This window comes from Schistocerca nitens, chromosome 1 (genome assembly GCF_023898315.1).
Source record: "Schistocerca nitens isolate TAMUIC-IGC-003100 chromosome 1, iqSchNite1.1, whole genome shotgun sequence".
Lineage (NCBI taxonomy): Eukaryota > Metazoa > Arthropoda > Insecta > Orthoptera > Acrididae > Schistocerca > Schistocerca nitens.
In genome coordinates, this window is record NC_064614.1 from 100712864 (window position 1) to 100734351 (window position 21488).

Consider the following 21488-nt stretch of genomic DNA (forward strand, 5'->3'; position numbering starts at 1 on the left):
AAACCTGCTAAGGCGCTAATTACTACGTTTATCTTTTCCTGATCAGACAAGTGTTCAGGGAATATTCTCTCGCAATTTTTGATGAAATCTAACGGATGCCATCCGTTATGTTTCTTGGCGGGATCGAAGCGTTCCTCACCTTCTAACAGCTTCGTAAGTGGTGTGCCACTACAGACAACACCAGGTCTATCTTTAATTTTACTCTCAGGATCGAAAATTTTGCCTTGAATTTTCGAAGTATTTTGTTCACATTTTTGTACACATCCGGTAACTTTCTCACCTAAATCTCTTTCAGTGTCTGAAACTGCCTTTTTCAATTGTGAGATTCCGTGTTGACATTCGTTTACGATCTCAGTTTTAAGACCGAAAACTTTTTCGTCTACTTTTGTTTCAACCAGAGGCTCTACTTTCTCTTGGATGTTGAGGATTTCAACATCAAATGTCCTGTTAATGTTGTCAATTTCCCCCTGCATAGTATCCATATTCTTGTTAATTGAGTCAATTTCAGATTTCATAGTATTTACTACACAGCTTAAATTACCTACTTCTTGTTCTACCTGTTCTATTTGTTTACTAATTTTAATTCCTTGTTCTTCGACCTGTGCTTTAAGCGGCCCAACGTGTGTTTTAAGCTGCTCGTTCTTTGTTTTGAGCTGATTACTTTGTGTTTTAAGCTGCTCGTCAACGTGTGTTTTAAGCTGACTAACCTGATTACTGACTTGTTTCAGAAGCTGATCATTCTGCGTTTTGAGCTGCTCTGCAACGTGTGTTTTAAACTGTTTATTCTGTCCCGCAATTTGTTTGGTTAATTGTTCAAATAAATCGTTCATGCTTAAAATTTTCACACTGTCTTGTTCTACGAAATCTGTGTGTTCCGATCCTACTTCAAAAGTTTCTTTCGGTTCTTTCTTTATCTGTGCAGAATCAAATATGTCAGTGGATTCATTCACAAACCCACAATCATCTACAAAGTCACCCTCTACTTCTTGTTTTATCCCTTGCTGTGTTCGACGCACTCTCGACATTTCAATCTGTTCGTTAACGTGTTCGTGATATTGTATGTACGCCAATTGTCTTCCGCTAACGCTATCTGTTATCTGGCTGCGTACACTCCTGTCATTGCCATGCGCATCTTCCATTACGCTCGGCACATCTACCGTGTCTACGCTCCTGTCCATACTGAATGCAAATTACACCACACTCCACCGTACTTGACGTTCACTGCTATTTACTTTCTAAATATTATTGCAATTCGTGCCACTGAACATCCACTGTTCGGTATTCACATTAATTTGTGACCGACAACAACTGGATGTCCTGTCACCGGGAAGCCACTTGTAACACTACGCAACTGCGTACGGTACTTATTAAAGCCTGTACTATGGTAAGTTGACGGGCTTCACCTTATAAGAAAGGATTTTGGGGTAGATATTGACCGCGTGTACCCGAATGGAGGCAAAATCAGACTTTCACCCACTCAGTAACAACAATGATGCGTCATGCGAGTCTGAAGTGCAACTACACGTTAGGACGGACAAGAAACGACACAGCAGATGCTACCAAATTGTTAATAATACGGTCGCCAGCCTAATTAGGCATTAACTGAGTTTCTTCCCAGTACAAGTTGATGTACGTTCATACAAATCAACACGTAATAGCACTACATAATGTGGTAAATTTTAGAACCAGAAAATCTACTGAACTAATAATTTCACTTTCTGTACTGATATGGACAAGCCAAAAATACACAACAATACACTATAATGTTTACTACAAACTTCGTACTGTCTACTGATCTGATTAAAATCGGGCATAGGTTACCCTAGAAATAGTACTTTCGAAACATATATACAATGTCAATTTTGAAAAAGGTAAAACACTAATAAATTTTGGTTTTATATTGACTTTAACTTTGCTAGTCAAATCAGTTCAGTACACTTCAGAATTTAAATGAATAGAAAAGAAAAAGGGGGGGGGTACCCTGTAACTGTTATGATCACTGTATTGAAACTATTAACTATTGAAAGCATTAAGCACTCAAGATTTCCAATAAATGAATTACTACTCTTTTTTGTCTTATTTCCTGCTCATTTAACTACCATTATTTTTGTCTCAAATTAATTAACTTCATTGCCAAACCAATTTCAACATCATCTTCCAACTTTGTCAGACCTATATTATTTGCATATTTATTCATTAACAACACAGTTCTTTAAACATCATTCTAACATAGATAGGTCTGCAGGTAAGTATTATTAACATAAACTTTAAATCTTCATTTCGGGACACTCGGATTGCACAACATGTGGAAAGGACCCTGTCTAGGTTAGTGATGAGGATAATTAAATGATAGGACAGTTCTGGTAAAAGTTAAGTTGTTATTGAACAATCAGGAACAAAAGTAACACTGGTCCACACGAATACAGTACTAAAAGTTTCAACCTGTTCGTGTCGATGCGGCGGTTGGCGGGCGGCGAGATGGCGAGGCGCAAAGTACACATACAATCACAGCTATGGCTCTTGATGTATCGGCACTTTGCTTCTTCTTAGCGTCGCAATACTTTTCCATTTAGTGCCTATGGAATATAGCCATGCTGTATAGTCGTCGGAAACGGCACATCCGAGGCTCAATGAAATCACGTTTTCCAGGAGAGCCTCCTCGATCCAGAGCGTGTTTCTCAGACCGATGCCCAACTCCGACTACTACTGCTGAGCCCTTTATGCCGTGCCGTGCCCGTGTGCCTTTTCCCGCGCACGCCTGCCATCCACCTTTTACCGCTCCCCTACAGACAGGGTATTCACCAAAGGTTTTGCATTACACATATCCTAATCCATTGCCTACGTATGGACTAGGCGGATAAATACAACTTTAACATCTTACAACAGTTTCAACATTCCTTACATTTCCATTTTGTTATAATATTGCTTGCAATTTGACATAAACATTAATATTCACATCGAAAATTGGTTACAGTTCCTTTAACATCATGGCATGAAAAGAAAAAGAAATGAAATCAGAACATCGATTACACTAATTTAACGAAAATCAGAAGAAAAAAATTATTAAATGTACAGTTTTGTTGTTACAACCTGGCTTATTATACTGAAGAGAATCTGTATTACTGTATTGAAATCGCCATCAAAACATGATGAGCTTTTATATTTGAGGAAATGTATAACTATCTTAATTTCAGGAGGAGAAGTTGGTGATAAAATTTGATGAGAGTTATTTATTCAGCTTGCTGCTGAGATTTTTCTCTTGATCCATTCGACCCTAAACTTCCTACATACATGAATACATTTGCCACATGTGAGTCATAATTTATAGCGCTTCCATTCAGTTCAATGGTCATGTTATCCCATTCTGTGGCTTGTTGTCCTATCACACTTATCCGTACGTTCCATATAGCCTTCAGTCTGCTGCTGAAATTTCTGATTTCTCTAATTATGTGCATGTTCCTTGATTTTTAACAACTATTTTTCAGTAATTCTCTGAAGATTCATTTCATTTTTCCGTTCAGATTTTCCACGCCTCTGGTTGTCCATGATTTTTTAAAAGGCTGTTTAGTGCCTTTTCTGATTAGCTTATAGAGGAAGTTAATATCAAATAATCACATGACTTTATCATGGATTAGATTAAATTTAATGTTACGATTTGGCTGTTTATAAATTTCATCCCATGTTACCTCAACTGTTCTTAAGAACATTTGTCCTGGAGAATGAGATTTTCACTCTGCAGCGGAGTGTGCGCTGATATGAAACTTCCTGGCAGATTAAAACTGTGTGCCCGACCGAGACTCGAACTCGGGACCTTTGCCTTTCGCGGGCAAGTGCTCTACCAACTGAGCTACCGAAGCACGACTCACGCCCGGTACTCACAGCTTTACTTCTGCCCGAGTTCGAGTCTCGGTCGGGCACACAGTTTTAATCTGCCAGGAAGTTTCGTTTGTCCTGGAGTCAATAATTATTCTGATTTCCACTGAACTGACACTCTAAGGTTCTATGTTATTTGTCCTGACTAATTGAGCATCATCTAAGAGAGAGGTCATGTCTTACTTTGAGTTTCACCATAAACAAAACATAATCCGTTAGTGTCCTATTGTTTTTCTCCAACTATGGTGGATACTTAATTATTGAAACCAAATTGTAAGATGCAAATAAAGTTTCCAGATCATTTTTTCTAACATAAACCTTTAGAAAACATACACTCATGCCACCGAAGGCTATTAACTGCTTGCTGCTGTCTAACATACAGCACGATAAGGTATCCAGACCCCTCACAAAAAGTTCAAAATTTCCCAGTGTGGGTTTCTATGTAGTTACTGTTGAAAGTGAACACGTTTTCTGTTTTTGAACTTTTGTTCTGTTTTAATATATCTAACAACAACTTTTTTTCCTGTAATAGTTCTGCATGAGTAAGCCACCAGAGTGTAAGTTTTTTGTATATAACTTACCTAACACTTTGTTATATTTTGCTGGTACGTGCAGCTTGTAATTTGTTACTCAGTCCTCTAATATTTTTATGAAATATGCTAATGTTACTTTTATGTGCATCCTTAGGCACTTTGTGGGGCTCTTTCGTTAGCTAGATTTCTCTCAAAACAGAGATGCCTCTCTGGCAACAGTAGCCACTGAGATCTTCCTTTGTGTGATGGTCTCCCTGCTCACCAAACTGTTTGCTGTTGTTAAGAAGTTCAGTCAATCTATCTTTCTCTAACAACAGGCATAGCAGTAAAATGAAATTTCATTTCCTTCAGTAGCACTGTCCACATCTCTATTCACACAGTTCTCAGCAGTTTTAACTAGGGGCTGGATATGGCGCTGCAGGACCTGCACAAAGCTTTTGCTTACATTTGCATGAGTAGTTGCTACTCCTGTTTCATCCAAGTCACTCCAAATGCTTTAATTACCGTTCTTAGCCAGGCCCTTTTCTGATCTGTATATTACAATAACTTGACCCCCATTGCCAAAACCTTTTCGCAAATGCAGTATGTTGCGTGTCACCTGCCTAAGGTAGGCTTCACAATAGTTGTGACCTGGTACACTGTTTTTAATCTGTCGCATACCGTCTGGCCTATATCCATCCTATGGCTACTATCAACCGTAAGGCTCTTTTCTTCGTACTATATTTTGATACTGACCTACATTCAGTAGGTGAAGCTGAAGATCTCTTCCCATTTCGTCCATTGCTTATTGCCTTTACCCAGTCCCCATGACATTTTCCCCTATCTCGTTCTAATTTCGCTCGATCTGCTTGAGCCGGAGGACCACAAATCTTTGCCTCCTGTGCAGCCATTCTCTTCTCTATTTTGAGAGCCTACTGTTTCAAGGTAAAGCTTACATGAGTTCTCCATTAATTTCCGTCATTCAGTCACCCCGGTAAAATTCCCACCACAGTCTTCACGTACCACTCGCTCTCTCTCTGACAATCCTTCTGCATTACCCACAACTTTCATAAACTACAAGACAGATTGCACGCTTAAATATAGAATGAAATCATTTAACACTCTTTACACTAAACGAAATTATATTATTTAATACCAGCATGTCAGCGCTTCAGATCTATCATATAACGAAGGTATTAATTATTTTCTCTTACAGCAAGTACTTTGTACTCACTTACATGGAGTATCTGTTAATCAGTCACAGCAGGATGTAATATTACTGTAGCCAAACTGTATATAAACAAACGAACAGTGCGAAAGTTTCTAAATCAAACAACTTTTCTGAACTATGAAATTACTAACGAATGGACATGCTCAAATCAAACTGTTGGAAAGAGAACAATTCAACGGCATTCTCTACATAACTGTGCCGGAACGTAGATAAAAGCATGATGGTTAGCAGTTCTTACGATCTTGTCGCGTTTTGTGGACTAATACGTAAAGGAAAATGATGCCTTTATTAGTAAACATAAAACTGCACTAATTTAATGATTAATTTGTACTAAACTAATTGTTATTAGATTCTAAGTAAATTATCTTTACGAGAGCGGAAAAAATTGGACGTCTCGGCCCCGCAATGGCATGCCACCGTATGAAGATAATTAAGTTTATTTCTTTGAGAAAAGAACGATAATCGTTTACTGAGCTGCCTGACTACGTCTCTTCTCATCTTTTCTCGATTGCTTTTGATACACATACATCAATGCATATGTCTGGAACATCAGTACCAGATACGGGTGCTCGTAAATTCGGCGCGAATCCAAGAGAAAAATTTCGTTTTTTGAACCGTGAATCACGTATTACTTAACAGAAGTTGCGCCAAACGGACCAAATTCTTTAATGGTGTACTCCTGTGAATTCTCCCGAGCTATGTCCATCTCATACCTAAAACAGAAGCAACACCGCGGAGGTAGACAAAGAAGTACACCATTAATGAATTAGTCTATGCCGAGCTATAGTTGTTTACAGTGGAGACACGTTAGCAGTGGCAACGCATTCATGTTGCACTCCAACCGAATAAATTTATCATCCAAAGCTAAGTGAAGATGAAATTCTCAAATCAGAAACTCTGCTAGTTTGAATCCTTCACACTCTGTATAACGTGTGTAAAAAGTTCTCATGCCAGTTTTAATTTACATGGAACCAAATATTTAATTTTTTTATTGCTTCAACCAATCGTCTCGGTCTATCACCACTAAAGACATGCAGTTATCAGTGTATGCTACAACGGTACACGATCTTTTACGAAATGTTAGTAATAATAGCATCTCCTACAATCATTTCAGACCACTGTAGAAATAAAATTTCTCCGTTTAGGTCTCACGTAACAATCGAACTACGTCAGTGGAAGTAACGTTTTAAATAAATAATGGGTTTCTTCTGAAAGTATTAAAGAATTTCACTGTTGGTTGTAAATCATTTGTACCAGACACTCAGTTTAATGGGAGCAATACATAACAGGTAAATGACACATAAGATCATGAAATCTGGAATCTGACTGACTGGAGTTGAGATGTCTTCGGTGATGGGTCCCGCTAAGAACTGTGGACCATCTATTACTTGTCTGGAGACGCACTGGACACCGATGGTATAATAAACTCTCACCCGCGATACGCCCCGACAGCCAGGCGTGTTGTCTGCAGTGGGATTTCTTTTCATAGCACGACCCCTTCGGCTGTCATCCGAGGCTCCCTTACAACACGGCGGTACGCCCCCTTTTGTTGCCCTTCATGGCAAACCAATGTGGGTCACAATTTCAGGAAGATAAACCCTCTCGCTCAAGGCGACAGTTCATACTGCTTATCTTCATACTTGCCAAACGCCACTTTGGTCATAAAGGTCGCCCAATCTCTCCCGAATCGAGAACGTTTGGAGTTTCATGGGCGGAGCCCTCCAACCAGCTCGATATTTTGACGATATGACCCGCCAATTGGGCAGAGCTTGCCATGATATCCGTCTGGCAGTCATTCAGCAATTCTCTCAATCAATACCAAGCCAAATAACTGCTCGCTGAGGACCCAGTGGTGGACCAACGCTTAACTGACTTGAAACTCTCGCTCTTGAATAAATGAGGATTTTTTTCTGAATTCATAGTCATTTGTTTGCCTTTACATGTACATCACACCTGTCAATCTCCTTCTCATTCGGATAACTCCTTCATGGAGCTTCGTTTCATTGTCTTAGGGCGTATTTCGAAAATTTTTATAACCAACTTTTTTCTGGGAGCTGAACAGCAGTAGGACGCCTTCCTGATGCAGTCTGAGATCTCACTAAGCAATAAATGATTTCTCCGTCAGGGAGACATCCAGTCTACGATACTATCTTTCTTTCGTAATATTTTCAGCGCAGGTAGTTGAAACGAGGACACACTGAACATTTCCTCAACTTTTATTTCGTGTTAATGTTCAGCATAACCTTTAACGTCTTAACTTGACAAAAAAGTAAATCAGCCCATATTGCGTTCAAAAGCTACCAGACGTCTTGGTTGTGGTACCACTGTACTCTGTGCTCTGACATAACAGAAACAAGAACTGTAAGTCAGCGTAGTTAGCAGTCCATTATATGTTATTTTTCAAAATGTGATCATTTGCTCATGATAATGCTCTCACATGCATATTTACTGACACTCCGTCCATAGTCTAAATCCGAGTATGTCATGCCCTCATTCATACTAGAACGAGCTCACTAATTTAGGGGGTGAACAGAATTCAAAAGCAGACGATCTACTGTGTAGGCCTCTAAACAAGAGCTTTCTACTGCTAATCGCGTGAGCTACTGCACTAAACGCTACTCCTTCGAAGTAAGACCAATTATTGCGCTTTTGCTCCAGTACATGTACCGCACAGCACACCAGAATTTATGTAGGACAGTTATTTCTAGTTACTTTATCTCGTCGCAAGAAACATCATCTGACTTCAGAAAATATTCCAGTGGTGGTATGGGAAACCAAAACTCACTATGAAAGAAGAACGATAACTCTCCGAACTCGAGTCGTGAGCTTTAATTAAATAACTTTTGCATAGTCACTTCAGACACAGTGTTTGCACTAACTACCTGTAGCTACCTATAGCGTGTATTAGTACTCCAGTCTACGACAGCGCAAGTATATGTAGGCTACCCTCATCTCACACAACCTTTTGTATTGATCTGTATTGTAGTCCCTTTAATAACTGTCAAAAGCGCGATAAACGTTCAGATTTCCGAAAAATTATAACACCAAGTCGCGACTTGCAAAGGAATGCCGTAAATGATACAGACTAGTCTCTCAATTGTTTAACTTCCTGACCTTGTCAACTGTCAACAAAATCTCTTCATCTTGGTCAGCGATCGTAAGCGCAGAGTATACTGAATGTATAATAACTTCCTTAGTAATATTCTCTTAAATGAGACAGAATTCCCTATGTACAAATATATTAGAGTTATTTGTCGTAAGATAAACTTCTGACATAGTCAAGATAATTCGTAATGTACTAGCTTTCGACATAAAGAGTTCTCCATTTATAAGTCGGAATTGATTTAGTCAAAGTATTAGTTTCTCCATTTGCTTGAAACAGTCACACGCTGTCTTTCGATCGTTGCTTTCGATTTCAAGTTTCTAACTGTCAGAATACTAACATATCAGCGTTGATAGACATTGTAATAATTCAGAGTTATCTCTAGACACTCTCACAAAGTCCCTCTTCAAATAAAAACACAGTAATGTCGTTTAACAAGACTGAATACCATTCGTTAATTAACAAACGATATCAGTATCTCCACCTTCCAAAGATAAAGTCTCTCTTAATTTTTTTACTTATCCGGCAAAGTAAACCATTCTATTATTTTCACACCAAACTAAATAACACCGATCACTACGAAGTAATACTGCACAGTTACCAGGCAGATATAATTATCTTTTAACCAACGTTGCAGTCATTGTGTGTAGTAAACTCAAATTACTACAGATTTTTGTAGGTTTTAATTCCCAGTGCTATGATCGAAGGTAAACATCCTTTCTTACTACAAGGTAAGAACAAAACAACAAAAACAAAATATAGTCCTAAATGCCACCGCCTCTTTGTACCATAACCTTACATTAACATTCGTTCAGAAAATGCGATTCTAAACATCTTCAACCGTTGGCGATATGCATCCCCTTATAATGTGCAGTAATACATTCCATCAGTAAACCGATGTTTTTGTGAAATTCCATGTCTCAGTACTGCTACGCATTTTGTATTGAAGGTTCCCAGGGGTCTATCAACTTTCAAACAACCAGGTCTAAGGTGCAATTTCGATTACTTTAGGGTAACAACTTGAACGTGAGTAGGCAAAATCTGTGAATATTTCTGTTAGTTCTACACCTAAGCCACAACCGTGATGGAGACATTAACTCACTCGATGTATCAATACACCTCACAGTCCAGTAACGACAATTTGCAACCACCCAGTTACCTCTGGTAGTGTCAAAAGGTGGCCGAAAAGTTCATCACAGAAAACTGACGATTCCGATACCATAAAATACCACTCCAATAACGAGTGCTAACATTTGCACTCGCTATCCTATACACGTGACCTTCCGTCACTACAAAAATTAATGTACCCTCTCACCAACTCAAAATCTTACAAATGGCCCTTGCCACAATTAACGTGTTTCGTAGAAGCTGAATTAAACATTGGTCTTCACGGGATATCAATCCCAAGTCACTAAAATCCGTGGTAGTCTACTTCATCTCGATTTACCAAACGTTGAATCTGCACTATAATTTTTCTGAACCCAACAGATGTCAAATCCAAATGTGTACTGAACTTCCTCCTATGATTAGACACACACGCAATTCTACGAAATTACGTTAAACACCTCTCTCGCTCAGCTCTAGCGAACATCTCCTTAGCTCCCATGCTAAATTCAATAGAAAACCATCAAAATGCACCAACGGATAGTACAACTTCGTCTTTTCACACTCCATTAACTATTAGAATCAGCCGTCGGGGATCTCTTGGAGTGGACTGCTACTCCTCGGTGTCGTATTATGTCTGGAGTCTGCGCTGTCCATTGGCTGATTTCTGCTCCGTATTGCGTTTCACAATGAACAAGGTACATAGATGACGGATGTAGAACATGTTCACATCAGTACAGTTAACAACTTACACGTATAATTACTATCATACCACAGCGGTTTTTCGCTCGCGAGTGACAAAAAATTTCTCAAATGTGCTGGACATAGCACAGCGGATGGAGATGGACGCTAAACATAGACCACTTAATCCATATTTATTTATTTATTTCTTACTAGCCTTACCAGATCAGGTCATTAAGTTACGTCTGAGAAGGCAAACATAAACAAAAAATACATAAAAATATCTATAATGTTAATGCATCATTAAAAAATAATATTTGGAATGCTAATAATAGTTGTCGTACAACAAATAATGATGATCAAATAATGGAGGAATGATATAAATGTTTTGTTACACAGCGAACTCAGTAACAGCAATCTGCATTATTAACAAAAAATAATAATTCTAAATAACAATAATAATAATAATATAATGGAGGCATTAAAATGCTACTGATTATTTTAGTACTTTTGAAGCCATGGTTGGTATTAGAAGAAGTGGAAGGGAAGAGGTGGGGATTGAAATGAAAGTGTCAATGGATGCTAGGAATGAAGAAATTATAGTAGAGAATGCTGTAGACAAGGGAAGAGAAAAGTGTTGGAGAAGGGAGCATCGATGAGAGTGAGCTGCAAGAAGAGAGAACCATTCTGGGCCGTTAGCTGTCTTTCGAAGTTTGAAAGGACATTAATTTCTCTCGCATTGTTACAAAGTCAGTTTCCTGATATACGAAATTATTTACAGAATATGGCAGTGTTAAGTACTGCTACACAGAGGGCTTACTGTGTTCAAGACGTGTATTGGCGTTTTGTTGTTTAGTCAGTAGTCTAAGGGATGAAGATAAATAGAGAGTTGCGCAGTAATTGACAAGAAGATGCAGCAAAGACGGCGTGTAGTCATGATCAATGTTCATAGCGAGGAGTGATACGGTCGAAATATCGTACTTCAGAAATGTATCAAATACAAGCATTCATTGAGAGTTCCAAACGTTGTGATCTCTCATACGAAATTCGTTGGAGAATACGATCTCCATAAAAAAGAATGGGGAGTATTAGTGATCTATACCGCGTTTCTCTTTTAAGGTAGAGAGAAAATATTTTTCTAAATTTGTGTAATGAATTCAGTGATTCAGTGATGCCGACACCTTGTTACAGACCACAGTTGTGGTTTCAGTCCAGTCCAGGTATTGGTCCAGAATTACCCCAAATTCTCTGCAGAAGAAGAAAAGACAATTTCCTGCATTTCAGGGTTAGAACTGAAAAAGATTCACTGAGCTGAGGAGTGATAAGTCTTTTTTTGCGGGACTATGATTGCTTGCATCTTAGATTGGTAAGTTTCAAAATTATGTTCTGCGCCCTTTCTGATAAACCAAGTAAATCAACTTTTACGTTCTGGATGGCTGTGCGCAGATTTTTTGGCTTGCACGTAGGTATAATTCAAGGTCATCAGCGAATAAATTATACTTTCAATGGGAAGAAAGGTATTCACATAATTAGCATATAACAGAAATAGTAATGGATTCGGCACTAATTGAAATGGGACCTATGACAACTACATTCTTTCACTGCGATCTGTTTATTCCGATCATTGTACACTACTGACGGTACGTCAGGTATGGGGGGAACTGTTGTGTGGAATATGGTAATACTGCGATTCAGTTTCCAAATGAAATAATCGGTGCCATGTAAAAGCTTTTCCCGCATCAAACCAGGCAGCCTAGTATCAATTACACGTAGTGCAAACTTTTCGTTAACATTCATACACTTTCACATGCAATAATACGACATTTAGGCAGGTAGAGTGCACATATTCCTTTCCCTCGAAGCAGGATGGCGGGGGGGGGGGGGGTGAGGGGGGCAGAGGTGCCGAGGAGAAGGACATCCAGTCACCCTCTACCCTTAACAGTTACTTTTTTTTGAGTCATCAGTCTTCTGGCTGGTTTGATGTGGCCCACTACGTGCTCCTTACTGTGCCAAACTCTTCATCTCAGAGTAGCACACGCAAACTATGTCCTCAATTATTTGCAGAGTGTATTCCAATCTCTATCTTCCTCTACAGTTTCTGAACTCTACAGCTTTCTCTAGAAACATCGAACTCATTCGCTTCCACTTTTCAGTGTTTTCCACATACTGCTTTCCTCTCCCATTCTGCGCAGACCCTCCTCATTTCTTAACTAATAAGTAAACAAAATTTTCAAAATTCTTCTGTAGCACCACATCCCAAATGCTTCAGTTCTCTTCTGTTCCGGTTTTCCCACACTCCATGTTTCACTACCATACAGTGCTGTACCCCAAACGCACATTCTCAGAAATTTCTACTTGAAATTCATGCCTGTGTTTGACACTAGTACATTTCTTTTGGACAGGAAGGCCACTTCTGCCAGTATCAGTCTGCTTTGGATGTCCTTCTTGCTCCGTCCGCCATTGGTTGTTTTGCTATCTAGGTATGTAGAATTCCTTAACGTCATCTACTTCGTGACCATCATTCCTGATTTTAAGTATCTCGCAGTTCTCATTTCTGGTACATCTCATTACTTTCGTCTGTCTTCGATTTACTCTCAATCCATTTTCTATACTCGTTAAACTCTTCATTCCATTCAGCAGGTCATGTATTTCTTCTTCTCTTTCGCTCAGGATAGCAATCTCTTCAGCGAATCCTACCACTGACTGATATCATTTCATCTGGAACTTTAATTCCAGTACTGAACCTTTCTTTTACTTCCATTATTTCTTCTTGGATGTACAGACTGAACAATATCGGCGAAAGACCACACCCCTGTCATAACCCTTTTTAATCAGGGCACTTCCCTTTTGGTTTTCCACTCTTACAATTCCCTCTTGGATCATGTGTATTGTGTATTACCCGCCCCTCCCTATATCTTACACGAATTTAATTCAGAATTACGAATACATTGCATCATTTTACATTGTCGAACGCTTTTTCCAGGCTGACTAATCCTACGAACGTGTTTGATTTTCCTGAAGCCTTGCTTCCATTGTCAACCGCAACGTCAGAATTACGTCTGTGGTGCTTTACGTTTCCTAAAGCCAAACTGATCGTCTTCTAACACATTTTGAATTTTCTTTTCGATTCTTCTGTATATTGTTCTTGTCAGCAACTTGGATGCATGAGCTATTAATCAGGTTGTGCAATAATTCTCGCACTTGTAGGCTCTTGCAGGCTTCGGAATTGTGCGAATGATATTTTTCTGAAACTTAGACTCATACACCTTACACACCAACGCCAATACTCTTCTTGTTGCCACTCCGGTTGGAATGTTATCTATCCCTTCTGCCTTATTTGATCTCATGTCTTCCATAGTTGTCTTAAATTTAGAATTTAATACTGGATACATTACCTCTTCTAAATCGACTATTGTTTCTTTTTCTATCAAATCAGACAAATCATCTGCCTGATAAAAAAATTAAATGTGCTCTTTCCACCCATCCGCTCTCTCCTCTGCGTTTAACAGTGGAGTTCCCGTTACACGCTTAATGTTACAATCTTTGCTTTCAATTTCACCGATGCTACTTTCGGCTTTCCTATATGCAGAGTCAGTCCTTCTGACAACCATTTCTTTTTCGATTTCTTCACATTTTTCTTGTAACCATTTCGTCTTAGCTTCCTTGCACTTCCTTTTTATTTCGTTGCTCAGCGACTTGTATTTCTGTATTTCTGAAACCACATGAGCATTTTTGTACTTCCTTCGTTTATCGATCCACTGAAGTATTTATTCGTTTACCCATAGTTTCTTCGCAGTTATATGATTTGTACCCATGTTTTCCTTCCCAATTTCTGCGACTGCCCTGTTTAGAGATGTCCATTCGTTTTCAACTGTATTGCCTACTGAAATGTTTCTTATTGCTGTACCTGTAGCCTTAGGGAACTTCAAACATATTTCGTCATTCCTTGGTAATTCCGTGCCATGCTTCTTTGAATATTGATTCTGCCTGACTAAACACTTAAATTTCAGCCTACTACATTGTCTGATCCTGGCTGCGCCTTAAAATTCAGTATGTGATTACGGAATCTCTGCTGACGACGTTGTAATCTAACTTAAATCTGCCAGTAGCACCCTGTCTTTTCCAAATACACCTACTCCTCCTGTGATTATTGGACAAAGTATTCACTGTTACTAGCTGAAATTTATTACAGAACTCAATTAGTGTTTCTCCTCTCTCAGTCTTTGTCCCAATCCCATATTATTCTGTAACCTTTTCTTCTACTCATTCCCCTACAACTGCACTCCAGTCCCCCATGACTGTGAAATTTTCAGCTCCCCTTACGTACTGTATTACCCTTTCAGTACCCTCATATACTTTCTCTATCTTTTCACATTCATCTTGCGACTTCGTCATGTATACCTGAACTATCGTTGTTGGTGTTGGTTTACTGTCGATCCTGATAAGAACTATCCTAACATTGAACTGTTCAGAGCGACAAAATCTCTGCCCTACCTTCCTATTCATAGCGAATCCTACTTCCGTTATACAATTTTCTGATGACGTTGCTATTACCCTATACTCAAGTGACCAGTAATCTTTGTCTTCTATGCATTTCACTTCCCTGACCAGGAATCCTTGTCTTCTATCCATTTCACTTCACTGGCCCCTACTATATCAGGATCGAGGCTTTGCATTTCCCTTTTAAGATTGTCTAGCTTCCCTAACACATTCAAGCTTCTGATATTTCACGCTCCGACTCGGAGAACGCTTTCCTTTCTTTGCTTATTCAGCCTTTTTCTCATAGTCTCTCCCCCTTGACAGTCCCTACCCACAGATCCCGATGGAAGACTTATCCGGAATCTTTTGCCAATGGAGAGATCATCGTAACACTTTTTCAATTACAGACCACATGTCCTGTGGATACTGATTATGTGTCTTTCATGCAATGGTTTGCATTGGTTTCTGCATGCTCATGCCGTTGATCATTGCTGATTCTTTTGCCTTTAGGGGCAATTCCCCACCCCAAGGACAATAGAGTGCTCTGTACCTCTGTCCGCTCCTGCGCGATATTTGACAAGGCCCTTGGCAGAATTGCGGTGAATTCATTTGCCGATGTCTTCGACCGCCAATGCTGATTCTAAATCAAGACTTAAGCGCTAACAAGTTTCGAAGCCTGAACCGACAACGTTTTCATTTCTACTCAAAGACATTGCCCCTAGACCACAGGTGGCTCCGAACATTGGCATATTCAGACTAATTCGCCGACCTAGTAACGACACGGCATAAGTCCGAGGCAAATGCAGAAGAACGCGCAGTTGGGAAGCTTTAGTTAGGGATAAATTTAAACAACGTTGACTGCCATTTCAGAAGTTGCCACTTGCATTAAAGACGTTCTAGAACTTTCTTTGAACTTCAGCCATATCGCAAAGCCTTTGACAGCAGCAAGGGAAACTGTGATGAGCACCACCCACATGCTCTGACTGGACAACGAAGTGGCAGAAAATTAATTAATAAGACATATGTGTCCCAAACACTTTCCCACAATACTCACTGTTCCTTATCAATCACAACACAAGAAATCCGCCACAACGTGGTCCAGATTCATGAGTGAGACTACGATGGTTCGTTTGGAACAGGTGTCTCGGAATTCCTTTGGGGTCATTTGCGGACAGACTGACCGTCGTGCATTTACATGTCATAATTTCTGCTTACTGGTGAGTCTAACTGAAATGAATCTTTCCTTTTTCTTAACGAACAAAAACCAATGTTGCCACCTATTGTGGCGGTTCTCTTATTCTACAGGCTCTTAGGTTCGTTTAACCGTTTGGCCAGTGGAAATCTGTATGCTTCGAGATGCAGTAATCAACATACGGATAAGCCACACAAAACGGCGCCTTAGTATAAATTCCCGAGGCTACTACGATATTTCTAATTGTTATTAAGATCTGACATGAGTTACTGAAAAGTGCCTAAGCAGAAATAGCGTTGGGGGGGGGGGGGGGGGAGGGGTAGTGAGAGAAATTTGAGAACTATGACAGTACGCGGAAAATTCTCGGCTAACGCTCATTTCAGAACATTCTGCAAACGCGCAATATCGAAAACAGTAGTAACTGCTGTCGACTTTCGCCAGCGTTCTGTACAGGCATCCCACAGGACTTCACGTACGTGTACTAGAGATTTATGAAAGCGCGACGTCCTTGGTACGATTTATTATGATTCTTGTTGTAATTAAACGACATACAATGATTTATCGAAGGTTGTCTCCTTCACGCAAGAGTTCTCTCTCAGGAGTAAATTATTATCATTAATAATTTACAAATGAGATAAACTTTTATTGTAACTTGCAGTATTAGAGGAAACGGTCCATTCATAATTTATCACAAACATGTCACCATTACTATTAAATGTCCGTTAATAGTGCATCAACGATATAAGCCTTCAAGGCATAGTAAGATATCCAAGATAGGAGATCAATACTCCATGACAAAGTGTGAGCGTAATAGTTAATGTGGTGTATGTGGAGTTGAAGGATGTAGGTATGCACCCAATTACATGTAAATATATGTATATATATATTTTTTTATCTTAGTGATGTTAGCACATTTTGTGACTTTTAAAACAAGTATGTTCTGCAATAGTCGACTATATTTTCATTTCTGTCTGATTATAGAACGAAAGATGACGCTAAATTGGGCGATTTCCGAGTGCGTGGTTAGGCAGCAACCGAAGAAAACAGTCAAAATTGCTGGGAGTGAAAGGAGGAGCATTAACGTTTATATTTTGCCCTGTGACAAAGATGATAACTGTTCTTGCCGTTATCGATATTGCCCGTGGTGTATTTGCAGGACGTCTAGTAACATGTTACCCAGAATTCACCAAAGTCAAAGAGTAAAATTTATAGCTAAGCTCGTAATCAGTCATCAGAAGAAACCAAGCGAGTCGAAGCTAATGATCACTTGGAGTAGAATTAAATATCAACATTTCTTTATTTTCTAGCCATAAGTACATCAACGCGGAACTGAATATCCTAATTATATTTCAGTTTCAGTACGACATTCAAGAAGAAACCTATATTTACAGTTTGGTTGTGTACGGATTCGAACATGACCTAATGCAAAACAGCACTGAATTGTATGTTTTTTAAATATTATGAAGTCCAATCTTCGGCGTTATTTGATCTTTAATGCTAGCCATATTCCAGCTCGGACGTGGAATATGCGCGGATGGTTGTCACTTGCCGATCATAAGACCGACAGCGGTGCTTACTGATACGAACTGTGCTTTCTGCAACGTATTTTTCGCAATGATTAAATACAGAATTTCCCGCATTTTTGACCTTGGCTGCGCTCTCAACTGTCCCTTTACCATCCATCATCTCCAATCGTGCAGGTCGCAGGGTTGGCTTAAAAAGTAATATACGTAAGCTTGGTGTTTGACTTCTTTCGCGCATACTATGTACGATGCGAAATTTGACAGTTATTTGTTTGCCACTCATGACGAGTATGACATTTTTTTTTGAGATGTCACTCTGTGTTATTTACTCTGTTTCAAACGACACTATGGAGTTATTCTTATTTTGACGTTGACGCACCATTGATTTGAGCCTTGAAACTGGTGAAGAGAACCAAATATGACTTCCCTGTGCATCTGACGACTGACCTTTTATCTTTGTAGTAAACTACAACAAGGACGATAATCGACACATTACGGTGTCCATGGCCCCTGAGCTATCATTTAAATTGAAGAATACCTACTTTCTGAAAAATATGGTATGGGGATGCTTTCTTGACTCCGTTGTGTTTCACTTTAATATATCGTTCATACAAAATTTCTAAACTAAGGACGGAACCAAACTCTCTTTGCGTGAAATAGTTTTTTCCCATTTATTCGTCAGTATAGGGCTACAAAAACTCACTCTACTTAAAGAAATGATGTCCATATTCAGTAAATACGTGTAACTCTGGTAGTAAGCGCTGTTGATATGCTCTGAGCACAAAGCGTGGTTTTTGTAAGAAACTATTTAATGTCGGCGAAAATCGTACGTTGCCGGAAATTCGTTAATTTTCAGAGCTTTCAGCAACATGTTGATGAGGCGTAAAATTTCTCGTAAAATCAGTCGCAGCACCGATCCCAAATTTTGTAATTCCCTCAAACCCACATCTGTGCCGCAGCCATTCTGCTCGGCTAATTTTTGAATCGAGGAAAATATTTCATATATGTTTACACTTCTTTTATCTTCGCAGATGTTCCGCAGAGCTCTCGCCTTTTTCTGTCTCCCTTGTGGGCGGGAGACCGACACCGAAGATCTTCGTGTCGTAGCGGTCTGCGACGACGACGCAGACCCTGTACCATTGGACCCACAGGTTAGCAGCGCCGAGGAGTGTGAAGAATGAAACACTGAGTCTTAGGGGAACCCAGATACTACATAATCATAGTGGTCATTAATTAACACATGACATTACTGAACAGCGAAAGCAATTTTGTATTTTCTAAAGCAGCTACAGATACTGGTATCTAAAAGCGAACCTGCACTTACTGATAGCTGTAAGGTTATCTTCTGTCGTGGGCTAGAGCTTAGTTTCAATGGGTTACTGTCACCGCGGCTAGTGGGTCAGTAATCTGAGTACCACACGGAAAACACAGGGTCAGTTTCCGATAATTCCAGCGAATTTTCTTGGTGGGGGGACGGGAACGAGTTACTCAGTCTCCTGAGACCAATCCAGGAACTATTGAGACAGAAGTGGCGGTTCCAGTAAATGAAAAGTGACAATGATGTGGAGAAGTGTGTGCTGATCCATCGCCCCTCCATACTGCATTCAATGACGCCAATAGCAGAGGAAGACCCGGCGATTGAACGGTATTTATGGTCCGTAGGCGGAGTCAGCGTGTTTCCTGTGATGCCACTGTGTCGGCAAGGAGGCGTGTCGGATGTGATGGAGGTGAACCTTGAAGAATCTCCGTCTGCTATATGACCCATCCGTACATTTTATTCTCTTTTATGCAGTCATTTATCACCTCTGGCGTTGAGATTACTCTCCCAGCTTTAATTTTTCTATATCTATAAACATTCTCCCACATCTGTTAGATTTCATCTTAGCCCTAGATGTACTATGCAATGAATGCGTGAATGGAAACTAGCTGTTTACGCAACTAATTGCCAACTAACAACACATCTTTAACTTGAAGCCGATTATTTATTATCTGTGTTAGTTTCTTCTCAATTCTGATGCAACAGAGGAGTAATTACATCCACACTTGGTGAAACATGTTCAGAATCTGTTGCTGGATAAATGAATAAATCTTGAGCAGCGGGGAGTAAGGCACGTTAAATAGCGAAACAAAATTAAATTTTATTTTTGTTGTCACTTTGCTTTGTGGACACAATACGTATCAAGCACGTGTTATAATCCTTGAAGAGATATCTATAAAAAATTCACTCATTTCCGTGAGAATGAGGATTCTTGTTGCTTCATAAACAAATGACTGCACTTTCCCTAACAGATTAGTGTCTTCTGCACAGCAGCATATCCTGTCGTGTGACCCCCGCCGTGATGCTGCCATTGACCACCCTGTCCTTACTAAACTGAAAATCTTGAAACGGATGATTCGTGTTTCGGTTTCCGCGCTAAGCAACTACTTATAAATGGACATGATTGAACCTAACCGGAGAGTAACATCAGTACTGAGTACAAAGTTAATACTAGCGGGTCAACATACCCGGTTTTTAAAACTTCGTGTTCGTTAGGGTTGCCGTTAATTACTTCACGGAGACAACGAGCTTATGTTCTCGTCCACTTTGCCATATAAAGCCGTCAGCATGCCATATTAACCTGATTTATGTTTTACACAGGAAGTAGGACTTTTATGGTACCCACTGAGAAAATTAAATGTCACTAGTCACACAGTGATAACATCACAGTATCTTGTCTCGAAAAACATGAATGTCTTAGATTATGGTTAAATACCGGTTAAATAAGTAGAGGAAAAGCAACAAATGAAAACATGACTGCGAAGTAAAACTTTCACAGGATTTCAACGTGGTGTGGATGCGGTTCCGTTTGGGCCCCGGTCAAGAGGATGGTGGTCTTCCGAAGTCAGAAGAGCCGCAGAAGATGCCGATGTCAGCTGGTGGAGGAGACGTCAGTCCTTGGCTGCAGGATACACAGCAGGAGGAGCGCACCATGGGAAAGGTAAGACGACATAATGATTACCAGGGAGGGCAAGGATATTGAAGTTACACCGAAAGTTTGGGCAGTCAGATTCCAAATCTGAATTTGTACACGTCGGGGAGTAAGCTGTTCTTCCATCTCGTATTCACTGTGAGTGACTCTCCCTTTGGTCACGACCAAGTTATTAAAAAAGCCCGTTGGTATCCCTTGTAAACATAATATCTTTGAAAAGATCCACGTAAATTCAGTTCAATGTCACTGTCAGTTCCATCTTGCTATCGCAACATTTTAATGTAACAAAGTCATGAGACAATTGTGGAGCTTCTATTAGTACAGGGTACAAATATAAGAGATAAATCTGGCACCAGTTCTTTATTTCTGAGTGTGTATAGTCTTGTATTGAAGGGGAGCAGGGACTACAGGGATACATATCGGTTTAATGTGAGATAAAATCTAGAAGCGAACCAAAGAAAATGGTTTATGTTTGAATGTGTACATCACTAAAATCCAAATGTGCTTTTGAGTAAACGTTTCCACTGCGTAGATGAAACCTGTCTATTCTACCTAGCTAGGAACATCCTAGGTATGCTGTCCAGAAGATGGTCGTAAAATACGGCACAAAACGGTGGCAGTCTTCAACCGTGGGCCTCCAGACGTCATACAGTGTTTGAAGGCAGTACCTCCAAACGGCCGCTGCAGTTAGCAACACGTCCCCATCGTGTTCTACTGCGTTGACTTAACAGTCCACTGACTGCTTTGCTGCGGTGAGCCACGACTTCCTCAACTTGCTATAAACTCTTCATGAAGAAACAGGATATGCACCCTACGTCCTA